General features: G+C 41.3%; 1 protein-coding gene across 1 annotated transcript in view; it reads right to left on the bottom strand.

The window, feature by feature from the left end:
- LOC108717206 (kelch-like protein 29) overlaps positions 1 to 13438 on the bottom strand; it is a 653541-nt gene that overhangs the window by 516827 nt on the left and 123276 nt on the right. Inside the window, exon 2 of the mRNA XM_018264051.2 lies at positions 4128 to 4214. The gene's annotated coding sequence lies outside the window, so the exon portion shown is untranslated. The remainder of the gene's footprint in view (positions 1 to 4127; positions 4215 to 13438) is intronic.

Below are 13438 nucleotides of genomic sequence, written 5' to 3'. Positions count from 1 at the left end.
AAGCTATGTCAGTACCAAGGGATGGAGGTTGCAAAAAAAACCCTGCAACTTCCAGTAAAGACTCCCTCTATTCACATCTTCCATGAGTCAACCGTTGACCTACCAAGCTTCAAACCTTACTTGCTGTCTTGCTGTTCCTCTAAACCAACTAAACCCAAGTACATTGACTAATCCTTTACCTACCTTGCCTCTTCCTTACTCTTACTATTACCCCTACATATCATTGCCAGTCAGAGCCCCTTTCCAAGTAGCAGATACAGTCAAATTAAGTAGCTTCTATGATGAGGACATCAAAACATGGATTGTTCACTAGTAAAGTTCACAGTGAATTCACTATTCTAACTGGAATGGATAAGCTCAAAAGCTATTAATGATACTGTCTTAGTGTAAGCGGTACACCATGAGGTTTTCAGTAGGGATGCACCGAATCCACCAAATCCGGTGCTTATTATGATCCGAACCGAATCATGCAAATTAGGGGTGGGAAGGGGAAAACAATCTTTATTTCCTTTTTTTGTGTCAAAAGATCACATAATTTTCCGATTCGGTTCGGCCTAGCAGAAGGATTCAGTCAAATCCGAAACCTGCTGAAAAAGACCGAACCCAAACCGAATCTTGGATTTGGTGCATCCCTAGTTTTCAGATATACTCACAGCTTTTCTATAAAAAGCCATTTTTCAAAAAATATTATAGTGTGTGATGAGGCTATTTTAGGGGATGCATTCTTCATAAACAGTCGGAGGGCCAGCAATTGGGCACCCTTGATTTATGCCCATTCTGCCACTTGTGATGAATCCCATGGGGCCCCTTTTTCTTCCCTAACTCCAGGCTTGACTACAGGAATATAAAACTCAGCAGTTGCAATCTGTATTTCACATTAGGCTTGTTTATGTGACACTCAGGCCCCTGCTGACATGGTAGCTGTAACAGTAGATCACGCATCACCCCCATTTAGATCCATCTCTAATTATACCCCAGCAATTAGCATCTCCACATCAAGCAATATGAACAATACACTTTATGGATAAGAAGAGCAAATTGATATTTCTATGGAAAACACATAACAATAATGGTAGGGGGTAAAGAGACTCTCTCATCAATATAACAGTCTGAAATGCTTGTGAGGACTGCACTTACATATTGACTCGTTATCGCTAATAATTAAACAAAGGCAGCCGTCACCAAATCACAGCTATTGAGGAAAAATGACTGAATTAGAAATTCCACATTTAAACTGGAATGATATAAATAGCTTTTGGGGGTTTTCTTTGCTTTATACCAATTTATTTTTCAAAGCTGGAGATAGTGGCTTTATGTCTGGCCTCTGATAGAAGTGCATGGGAATGCTCTGGGTAATTATACAGGTTTACTGGATATTGTATTGCTTTAAATTTGATTATGTGCTCTAGGCTTAGAAAACTGCAATATGCTTCCCTTGGGGTTTTAGGCACTGGATATGGCTGCTGTCCTTGACCTGTGCCTGACAGTGACCTTTCATTAGGGCTTAATTAGCCAACAGAGTGGGGTCAGTAATGAATAATACCCTATGAAACGAGTGCATGTCTCTTGGGAGGCCAAGGGATCCTTCAAAAAGATAAGAATACAAGAGACAGTTGTAACAGAAAAGACAGGGGTAGGAAATTAAAGGAGGTCACCACCCAAAAAACTGTTTTTTGCACAATGAAGATGTAAGCGACTTCAATACACATTAATTCCAAGCTTTCAATGGTCATAAATGTATTTATAAATGTAATTGCTAGCAGCATGTGTCTGTATGTTGCACTGATAGTTCTGTCTCGTGTAGCAGAGCATTTTGTAGGCATCTCCACCAGCATCAAGTTCCAACCACTTCATTATTATTGGCTGTGTGTTTTTAAACCACAAGACCAATCAGGAAGTATTTAACCAGGAGGTCTACTAGTGATGTTGCTTAGGTGCACCTCCAAACATGTATGCTCCTTTGGGACAACTGTATCACTGCAGCTGACTACAGCACCCACTATAGTTTGGAGTTATGAAGGACGTGGTCACCTATGTAGCACTGTACTGACACTTGGCAAATCCCTTCATTTAAATGGTCAATATACCCTTTCAAAATACTTGTGATAGCCATGATGGCTCTAACAAGGAACCCTCTCCCACAGCCTCTGATGCCAAAGACCTAACTAGCAGCATAATAGAGAAATACTTGCTTGGAACTGAGAGAGAGAGTCCGTTTGGTGTATTCAGGAAAATCTACACAAATCATGTTCTGTATTCTAAATTCAGAACCGGTTAGTGTAATGTCCATTAATATCATTAACTAGAAAGAGAATAATAGAGCTAAGTGTTCTGAGACAGTGCTTGGGTTTTAAATGGCTTATTGTGTTGAGGTGGAGAGAAAAGTTAAGAAAATGAATGTTAAAGATAAAACATCTTCAGTCCATAGTATTAGTAGGTTGTCTCCTTAGCCGTCATGCTATAAATCTTGTTATCCCCAATGGTTGTTCCAGTCTGCTGCATATTAAATGTTACCACTGTATGTCAAATAAGACATTTGGGAATTGTGTAGAATATCATAGACAAGCATGAGATATAATCAGTATGAGCCTTGTGAATCAGTCCTTAGTCGGAGTACTCCCTGCTGAGTAGGAAGCAATGTTAGCAATGTAGGGAGCGTGGGGATTTTATGGTTGATCAGATGGAAACAAACTTCGTCACCAAATGAAGTGGCGGAAAGGGCACTCCCATTGGACTCTGTCGCAGTGGAAACATTGTCCTCTAGAGTTATAGATGGCATTTCCCCATCTATCATCAGTCTGATGGAAAAGTCCCAGGAGAACATTACCTACCTGAATGCATAATGCTGATGGTAACATTTGGTGGAGTAGGAATAATGGTCTAGGGGTAGGGTTTTGTGGTTTGAATTAGGGCCACTGGTTCCAATGAAAGCAAGGGCTACATCATGCAATGACAGTCTTGGATAGTTTGGGGAAGGTTCTTTTCTATTCCAGCTTAATAATGCTGCCATGGGGTTTGTGGGGTCTGCAGAGACGGGAGTGGAATAACTTGATTGGCCCACACAGAACCCTGGTCTCAGTCAAGCTAAACACCAGTGGGAGAAATTGATGCAACCAGGTCTGATCTCCCAACATCAGCACCCAACACCTTACGTAGGAATGGAAGCAAATCCCACCAACACTATTCCAACATCTGGAAAGCCTTTCCCACCAAGGGAAAACCATCTTAGAGATACCAACTTGGTATGTATTAACTGAGGGCATCTTAGCCACACCACTTTTAAACTCAAGCCTGCTAGTTCTTCTCACAAACATGCCAATCTAATTCAGGTCATGCCCTTGGCCAAGCTCCATCTGTTTCAGAGGATTTTGGGTGCATTTCAGTGCTCAATGGCACACGATAAGTTAACAGTAGGTGAATGTGCCAACTTTATATTAATCCCCTTAGTTTGGGCATAAGATGTTGGACAGGGAGGCACCAGGTAACATTAGGCCGTGTAGTATAGTAACAATGCTCCCAAACTGTACGGGATATATAATCACATACACTTACATATACATTTTATTACTTTTAATGCTTTTGAGATATCAAATGACTTAGTGGTGTTCCCTTGAGCTATAATTGAACTTGCTACAAACAACTGGCACTTGTCCATTACAAATAGCTGACCTATGCTCAGATCATTTCATTAGACCAGGGAAAATCCCTAACCCACCTGGCACAACCAGCTGCTCTGGCTATTAGTCTACAACTGACAGCATGAGTAAGGTGATTGCAGCAGAAAAAAAAATAAACTTTAGCCCGAGTGAGCGCATCAATAAAACGTAATAAAACATCTCAAAAACAACTAGAAAACCAAAATTGATTAAACATCAGCTGCAGTCTGGTACGTTTTATCCTCAAAAAATATTTTCATATTTTTATAGTACTTCGAGGGGGATTTGGCACCCAAGTCTGGGATCTGCTTAAGCCTAGGACGTAAAATGACATGGACACTGGGAGTTCTATTCCCCAGCAGCTGGTTTGCTGAGAGATTTCTTCCATTAACATTAACACGTACAGCCCTACTAAAAATAAAGCCTCATTTTTTTTTTTCATGCTGCAATGTATATTTAAACATTCCATACCTTGAGAGAGTTTAGGATGAAGTCATTTTAGTTTAGGCAGCAGGATCTTGCATTGTATCCGGGAACGCAAAGAATTTTTCTCTGAACCTGCAGGAAAAGCAAGGAATGATCAGCGACGATTGTCTGTCATACTCCGGCAATATTCCCATATGCATCTCTACATGTGGATCATTGTGACATCACTGGCTGCAGCATTTATGCATATTTTTCTTTTTACTTACCCTAATTATAAAAACTTCAATATCTTATTTTAACTCAAAAAAACCCCAAGAAAACTGGATCCTGATATTTTGGAATTTGGACTCTCCCGTTTTTCCAGTCTTGGGACGTCGGATGCCAGGACAACTGGGAAACTCATCACTAACTGTTACATGACCCACTGCTGAACCCAACATGACACTGATAAATTCAAAACCACTTGCTCACAACTTAACCCCTCTGTGGCACAAGCGATGCCTGGTGCTGCACTGGGCATGGGGGATTCTGAAGCCTGGGCACATATTGGACCATGTATTTGCATCTGAGAAAAATTTTGTTTTTGATGGGACTCGTACCACAGATTAATTTCTTGGGGAAGTAAGTCGTACCCATTACATTTGCCCCTCCCCTTTAGCTATGGTTTCCACCAGGCTGGTATTTCACCGACCATCCAGTAAAATACTTGCAGGCTCAGGGCATGCATAACAAATTAACTGGGTATGAAATTTGTATTTATCTTCTGTTCCATCCCCTTTGCAATCCCATTTATGCCCACATCCATCCCAACTTCATCCCAATGAGGAATCAGCCCCTGCCACCTGCATGGCATATTACTAGCCTAACTGGTAAAATATCAGCCAAGACTGGGGCCAGTATCTTGTTGGTAATTTTGTAATCCTCAATCGTTATGTCCCTGCCAACCCTAATCTTTGATCGCCCTCTGTCTGCAGGACAGCCTGCCTACTTACACAGTCAACGCCTGTTCTGCCCCCTTTATGCCATAAATTCATCCTTTTCACATCTTGGTTCCACCTCCCGACCTCCCCTTATTTTATCAACTGGTAGCGATATGCAGGTCAGGAAAACCATAACCTGCATCATCTCATTCTACATAAGGATGCACCGAATCCACTATTTTGGCCGAACCGCCGAATCCTTCGCGAAAGATTCGGTCGGATACTGAAACAAATTCTAATTTGCATTTGCAAATTAGGAATGGGAAGGGGAAAAATTCAAAAAAAGTCACACAATTTCCCTCCCTGCCCCTAATTTGCATTTCCAATTTCGGATTCGGTTCGGCCGGGCAGAAGGATTTGGCCAAATACGAATCCTGATGAAAAAGCCTGAATCCTGGATTCGGTCATCCCTTCTATACTCTACTTCTGTGTGCGCCTCTGGTTCCAAGCCAGGGATTCTTTGGTAGAAGGGTAGGAGTGTCGTTTCCCAGTCTAACCAACACCCAACTCTAAAGCACAGCAGTTGGCCAAATTCCAACCTGAACCTGCCTTGGGTTTTGCGTCGACCCACACATCACTATCACCCAGCCCTATTTCCCGTCAAGATGATACTGCCTCTGACAAAAGGTGGCAACTCGAGGACTGCTGAATCCAAAATCAGCCCACTACCCATTACAGTTGCCGCCTGTGTGGTATTTCATCGGCCTAGCTTGTAAAATAACAGTCGATACATTTTTTTAATGCATAGCTCTACCCAGCCAATCACAAACCCATCCCAATCTCTCTCTCTGCTCTCCCAAACCCTGCCTTCTCACCAAATCGAAAGTGCTTTGGTCCCTTCATGGCCAACTTGGCTCCTAAATTCTCACAAGGCACCCCTTTTCTGACCTGCCTCCTATGTCATCAGCCAGTAAGGCCGGAAAAAAAAAAGATGGCAACCCTACTACCCACCTACATACATTATTGCCCTACCCCTTGCATCACTGAGCCCCACAAAATTGTCTGAGTCAGTATTATATTTTATTTATACCATTTGCACCATAAGCACCAGTGCAAAGACACTCTAAAGCCCTCCCCAAACTGACAGCTGACACTGACAGCTTCCCTAACGTAGCTGTTCTTTATAAATCGGGGCATGGACTGGTGTATAATCTCTGTAAATCGCTGCGGAATATGTTGGCACTATATAAATAAAGGATAATGATGGTCGCATTAGTGAAAGGTATGAATATTAGAGGGAAGGGAAACATCTGGCAGCTGCACTTAACTGATAACAACATACAAATGACCCCCGTTAGAGCCGCACGTACACGGATCTCAGAGAAACGAGATTCTGCCGTTCTCTGGCTTTTGTGTAAAATGTGCGTCCTACACAACGGACAAACTTCCCACTGCCTTTGTATAAACACAGACTAAACAGTTGCCTTTTGTATGGAGGATGTCAGGATGCGCAGGCGGAACAATTAAAGCCGGGTCACATTCTCTGCAACACACTGGGAGCGGAGAGAGCCATGGAAAAGCTGAAGCAGAAAACATGCTGTTTAGTCAATTTCTGGCAGCGCAGATTTATCTAGTTATCCCCCCCCCCCCCACGTACCCAGACGCCTGCCAATTTTTTTCATTCCTCAGGCCTCTTACGCTTTAGAGCTGTTTTCTGCTCGGAGAAGGCTATCATTTTGCATGCTCATTTGGATAACAGATTCACAGGCGCGGGCTTGTAGGTTTAAAGGGGGATCTATCATGGGCTGATTGTGTGTAAATATTGTCTCAGCACATAAATGTTTACATCTAATACATCGTATTCTAATAGAAATCATTTCAGTTTAACATCTGGGAGTATTTATTTTATGCTATTTTGAATATATGGCTGCTGCCATGACAGGTGCAGGAAAGCTTCCTGCTTCCTGCACTGGGGTGCTATTTCCTGCAGGCACATAAATCAGTCCATACTCTCTATAAAATATAATAAGAACCATAAGATTAAATTAAATTAAACCCATCCCTTTGGTTCGGAAGAGTAGCTGTGCTCACAAACATACATGCTAGCTTACCTCAACAAATGAATTGGCACGGTCATGTTTTAATTCCCACACTTCTTCCTGCTACAGTTACTACCCTCACTGCTTCCTGTCAGGACTGGGGAGCCCGGGGCCCACTGGGGCTGCTGTCTCAGGGGCCCCCATCCGACCCCCCACCCATACTGCAAAGCCCCTTCTGGGCCAGGTTCGGGACAGCAGTGACAGAGAGCGGGTCTGGGCTGGCGGGGCCCACTAGGTTTTTTCCTGGTGTCTCGCTGGCCCAGTACGACCCTGCTGACACAGAACATTACAAAATGGTGGTCCAACAGCCTAACTTTACTTCCACACATACAACCATCATTACTTCCTGTCAGGTGATCAGTGAATGACACACAGAACAGAACAAAATGGCAGCGCAGAAGTAAAGATGTACAAAAAAATCATTTTGGTTATGTTTTCTTTTAACATACAGATAGCCTTTAAGTAAACATACTTCCCAACATTTTGGAAGTAAAAAGAGGGACAAAAATTTTTTTCTCGCACGTAGTGCAGCAATTTTTTTGATCACACCCCTTTCTGTGGCCACACCCCCTAATTACCATGTTTGTTTTACAAAATTTGGCAGGTTAGGAAAGTTTGAAATATTTCTCCTTATCTAAACTGTGTTTTTGTGTCTCAAAATTGTTACAAAGTATCTTATTTGCACCTGTTAGCTGTTCTGGGTTCTCTGCTAAAAGCCAATTAAGTGAGAAACTTTGTTTCTTTTTCTGGCTGTTCAGTGCATAGAAAAGAGTGACTTTCAAGTACAAATGAGGGGTTGAGCTGTCAAAAGAGGGACTGTCCCTCCGAAAAAGGGACAGTTGGGAGGTATGAGTAAATTATTCTGCTGCAAGCAGGTTGCTGTAAGTCAGATCTGACTGCCCACTTTCAAAACTATATAAGTGCCACCAGGATGACGGGTTGCTGACATATTGCATAATACCCGTCCCAGAAGCAGAGGAATTGTTTTATTAATTCAAAAATGTATTTTTTATTAAAATAATTGTAATTTAATTGAAAATATGAACTTGGTGTTGGATTACCCTTCAATAACAGATTTCCTTCAAACATTGAGGCATGGGAATAATAAGAATAAGAGAACAGATAAAGGCCAGACGCAGGTTGCTATAAAATAAAACTTACCATAAGAAGGCAACTGCTCGGATACGGCACAAATTTATTGCACACAGTGTTCAGTAGTCTCAGAGAGCCCTCACAGCAACTGAACAGCCATTAAAGCTTTAGAAAAAAAACAAGTTCATCTTATATTAATTATCAACAATTGCTATGAAGTGTTTTTCCTTTAACAGCCCCATGGTGTTTATGGAATGAAGCCATATGCCACCGCTCAGTGTGCTGGCCAGTGTTTTCGTTGGTTTAATTGTGGAGTGTTAGGGCTAAGGACACACAGGTTGCCCAGCGTGACCCTGCCTGATATAAGGAGCTTTGCTAAGCAGCTAAACAAAGGACAGAAGGAACTGTTCATTCTGGGTTGCTGGGGATGTTGGGAAGTGGGTTATTGCTTTTTGAGTGATACGCGCCCTTGGCAGCGGCTTCCATTACATAGTTAGTTACATAGTTAAATTGGGTTGAAAAAAGACAAAGTCCATCAAGTTCAACCCCTCCAAATGAAAACCCAGCATCCATACACTCACCCCTCCCTACTTTTAATTAAATTCTATATACCCATACCTATACTAACTATAGAGCTTAGTATCACAATAGCCTTTGATATTATGTCTGTCCAAGAAATCATCCAAGTCCCTCTTATAGTCATTAACTGAATCAGCATCACAACATCACCCGGCAGTGCATTCCACAACCTCACTGTCCTGACTGTGAAGAACCCCCTACGTTGCTTCAAATGAAAGCTCTTTTCTTCTAGTCTGAAGGGGAGGCCTCTGGTACGGTGATCCACTTTATGGGTAACAAGGTCCCCTGCTATTTGTCTATAATGTCCTCTAATGTACTTGTAAAGTGTAATCATGTCCCCTCGCAAGCGCCTTTTTTCCAGAGAAAACAACCCCAACCTTGACAGTCTCCCCTCATAATTTAACTCTTCCCTCCCTCTAACCAATTTAGTTGCACTTAGTCTCTGCACTCTCTCCAGCTCATTTATATCCCTCTTAAGGACTGGAGTCCAAAACTGAACTGCATACTCCAGATGAGGCCTCACCAGGGACCTATAAAGAGGCAGAATTATGTTTTCATCCCTTGAGTTAATGCCCTTTTTTATACAAGACAGAACTTTATTTGCTTTAGTAGCCACAGAATGACACTGCCCAGAATTAGACAACGTGTTATCTACAAAGACCCCTAGATCCTTTTCATTTAAGGAAACTCCCAACACATTGCATTGTAAATTGTACAGGTATGGGATGCATTACCCAGAAACCCGTTATCCAGAAAGCTCAGAATAAGGCAAAGGCTGTCTCCCATAGACTCCATTTTAATTAAAAGAAAAGTCAAAATGTTAAAAATTATTTCCTTTTTCTCTGTGATAATAAAACAATAGCTTGTACTTGATCCCAACTAAGATATAATTAATCCTTATTGGAAGCAAAACCAGCCTATTGGGTTTATTTAATGTTTAAATGATTTTCTAGTAGACTTGAGGTATGAAAATTCAAATTACAAAAAGACCCATTATCGGGTAAGCCGCAGGTCCCGAGCATTCTGGATAATAGGTCCCATAACTGTATCAGATCCCAACTAAGATATAATTAATCCTTATTGGAAACAAACCCAGCCTATTGGGTTTATTTAATGTTTATATGATTTTCTAGTAGACTTAAGGAATGAAGATCCAATTTACAGAAAGATCCATTGTTTAAGAAACCCCAGGTCCTGAGCATTATGGATATCAGGTCCCAAACCTGTACTAGTCAATCCCCAGGATCATTGTCAACAAGAACCAAGGAATATGGAGGTTAATAAAAAAAGGCTACTGTGGGCTCCCCAATGACTAGGTACCCCAGTATGGCTCATGTGTTTCATTGATAACTGTAAAAGTTTGTTTTGTGAATGTTCCCTATTGGAGTTTGTGCTGTGAATGCCCTGGCTGCCATTTCTACCCAGTGTCAGACTGAGATGCCAGGGGACTACAGTCTTTCTCTCTATATTATTCTCTTCTCCTCATCCAGCGTCCTTATTCTCCTACTCACTTCTCTTTGTCTTTCTCTCCAGTTATTTTCTTTTTTTTCTCATAGATAAATGATAAATGGCCATGATATGGAACAAAAGGCTAAATAGTTGGGTGAAGAGGGCCCAATGACATCTGGTTCCACCGGGAGTTTTCTTGGTACCCCAGTGGTCCTGTTTATTATATTCACACCTGCCAACAAGATTTGGACCTTTTAAAGGCTTGCCCCAATTCCACAATAGCCAGACCAAGGTATGGCGAGACCTGCCCCCTGATTCTCACAGAAACCCATCCAATTCTTGGTAAGCCCTGTCTTTTTGGTGTTTCTCCTGCCTAAATTGGTTCAGTTGGGGTGTTGGTATAAAGAATTAAAATTATCAGGTCCCCCTTGAGTACGTCAATGCATAGCGAGGCACGTGGGCACATTGAGTAATTGTGCATCTAGAAAATAACTGGCCATACATCAGCTACACTTTTTCATGTATGGTGGTAAAACCGCTGACTCAATAACTTGCAGGATCATCAAAGTCATTAAATGTTTAAACAGTCTCCAGTGTTTATTTCATGTTCCTTACATGGTCCCAACTAATAAACAACTCACATATAAAATGTCATCCAACTTTAAGCGACTCATTAAAGACCGTATCGTTTTTCTTCTTATATTTGCCGTTTGCTTAGAGGTGATGAAAAGATTAAAGTAAATATTCATAAAAAGCTTCTAACAGTTATGGAATTAATTCCCTCCTCCCCATCGTTTTGAGAGAAAAAAAAAGAGACCTTAAAAGCTTTTTCCATCAAAGGAGAAGGATCATAGCACGGCTGGTGGTTAGGCATTAATTAGCCATGCAAGAGACTGCACCAATCAGAAGACTTCCTGTATTCTGTGCTTAATCTTATTTGCTGTATATGCCATGGTCCTGGGCAATGGAATAGTGCCCTCAGAGGCAGAACATGGCCATGACAGTTTCTGCCTGTCCATCTGAACAAACTATTACAAAAACAAACTGAATTGTGCAAAACGGCTCAGAGGAGGACATTATTCACATTTTATTTTATTTATAAGTGATAATAAACATGTACTAAGCGAATGGTTTCATTCCAAATCTTTAGAAAAAAAAGGTTAAGAAGAAACATGGCCACGGTACAGATTTTGGTGTGGTTGCCATAGGAACATCAATTTAGATCATTATTTTAGATGATTTAATAAGACAGAATGCACAAGGCACAATTGTTCAGAATGCTATAAGACTTTACTGTGCACGGTGGTGGACACTGGGTAGTCAGGTTGTGTCTGGCTGGAGCATAAGAAATGTGTTACCAGCACAGTTTGACCTTTCAACAAACACTTAGAGGCTAAAGAATTCACAGTCTCTTCTGGTACCCGATGGAACTCTCCAGAACTTGATGTATCTCTTGTGAGCCTCACCAAGGGTGAGCCTGGTTTTCAGATAAGATATCCTGAATGCACAGCCACGAGAGTCATTCTGAAAAAAATAACTCTTGCCGGCCTCCTGTTCCAGCCCATGAGTCACATTTAGAGTCAAGTAGAACATTTAGAGGCGCATTTATCAAAGGTCGAATCTGAGGTTTTTTTAAACTCCCTTAAATTCGAATATACACTGTACTTGAAATTCGACTGGGGTTATTTAAAAAAAAATATATATATATATATATAAAACTCAGAAGTTTGACCAAACTCGACTCGAGTTTTTTCTCTGAAAAAAACTCAAACGTCAGGAAGGCTACAAACATCTCCAAATTGGTCACTGGACCGCTCCCATTGACTTATACATGAATTTGGCAGGTTTTAGGTGGCGATTAGTCAAATTCTAATTCTGAGTTTGATAGATCTCGAAAATCAAATTCTAATTTTTTAAAAAACTCGAATCGAGTTTGGATAATTCCCTAGTCGAATGTGACAGTTTTGACCATAAAAAAAAAAGAGAAAATTCGAATTTTCAATTGGATCCTTAACAAATCTGCCCCCTAGTGATAGCTGAGATCTACTGATACCTGATGCTTCCAGAGAGAAATGATACATCTATGAACCAACTGTCTAGGGTTCTAGAGCCAGAAAGTGGCCCCTACTGTACCACTGATCTACTAAAAGCTTCTCACGGTAGATCCCACGGTAACCTTCTTAATGCATTAATACCATTACTACCTTGCTTCTGTGCACCCTGTACTTTGCATCATGCACGCAAAGCAGAATGAACTGGAGCTACATGCAAATCATAATAATGATGTTTTTTATAATTGGGGTCCGTGACCTTTGGCGAGAAAAAATCTGCATTTGCCCAAATCTTCAGGTCCTGGAATGAAACCCAACCTTCTAATGTATCTGTTTTTTTTTTTATCTTACAAGAAACAGGAGTTAAAAAAAATCAATCTATTACAGGAATAAGCAAAAATGACAGAGGGCACTTAAATTAGTGGATATTTCATTCCTAGATTATGTGTGCAATCATACTGAAGTAGTAAAAGTGTTAGAGATGCTGGGGCTTTAGCTATGAAGGAAACAACACTTCAGAGACAGGAGTATAAGTGTGGCAATAAAACTATACAGTGCACCTAGTCAGACCCCCTCCCTTCCCATGATAATCATCCAGAAAGAGAAAGATACAACGGCAAACAGTTTGTTTTGGAGTGTGGGGAAAACCCCTGGTTAATGCTGTAGGTTGCTTCTAATCTGAAGAAGGTGGAATTGACAGTTGTCAATAATGTGTTTTCTTGCCACCAATGCTAGACATTCCCTGGTCCTACTGTTTGGCCATTACCCATATACTAACTTTAACTATACTAACCAGTACAAAGTCAACCAGATCAATGGACTAATGGATGTGCAACTAAATGTTGGTTGAAACTGGCCACCACCACCTACTCATGTGTGCGGTTCCTGGTAAATACAAGATACTGTTACTGTTAGGTGGCCACATACATGGGCAGATCCACTCATTTGGAGAGGTCGCCAAGCGAGCACACACCTTGAGTGGATGATATCAGGCTAATACGATCATGGCATTTTTAAACCTGCCAGATCAACATCTGGCTGATTTTCTGCCAGCTACTGAGCGGGAAAACCCATCAGAGGACCCCTGTACACTGGCCAATGTTGACAATGCAGGGAAAGCAGGTGGTCAAAGAGAGGACCACATGAACTAACCGATGTGGTCCTCA

Source organism: Xenopus laevis, chromosome 5L, assembly GCF_017654675.1.
Source record: "Xenopus laevis strain J_2021 chromosome 5L, Xenopus_laevis_v10.1, whole genome shotgun sequence".
NCBI classification, from domain to species: Eukaryota; Metazoa; Chordata; class Amphibia; order Anura; family Pipidae; genus Xenopus; species Xenopus laevis.
This window is presented reverse-complemented; position numbering and strand designations above follow the sequence as displayed.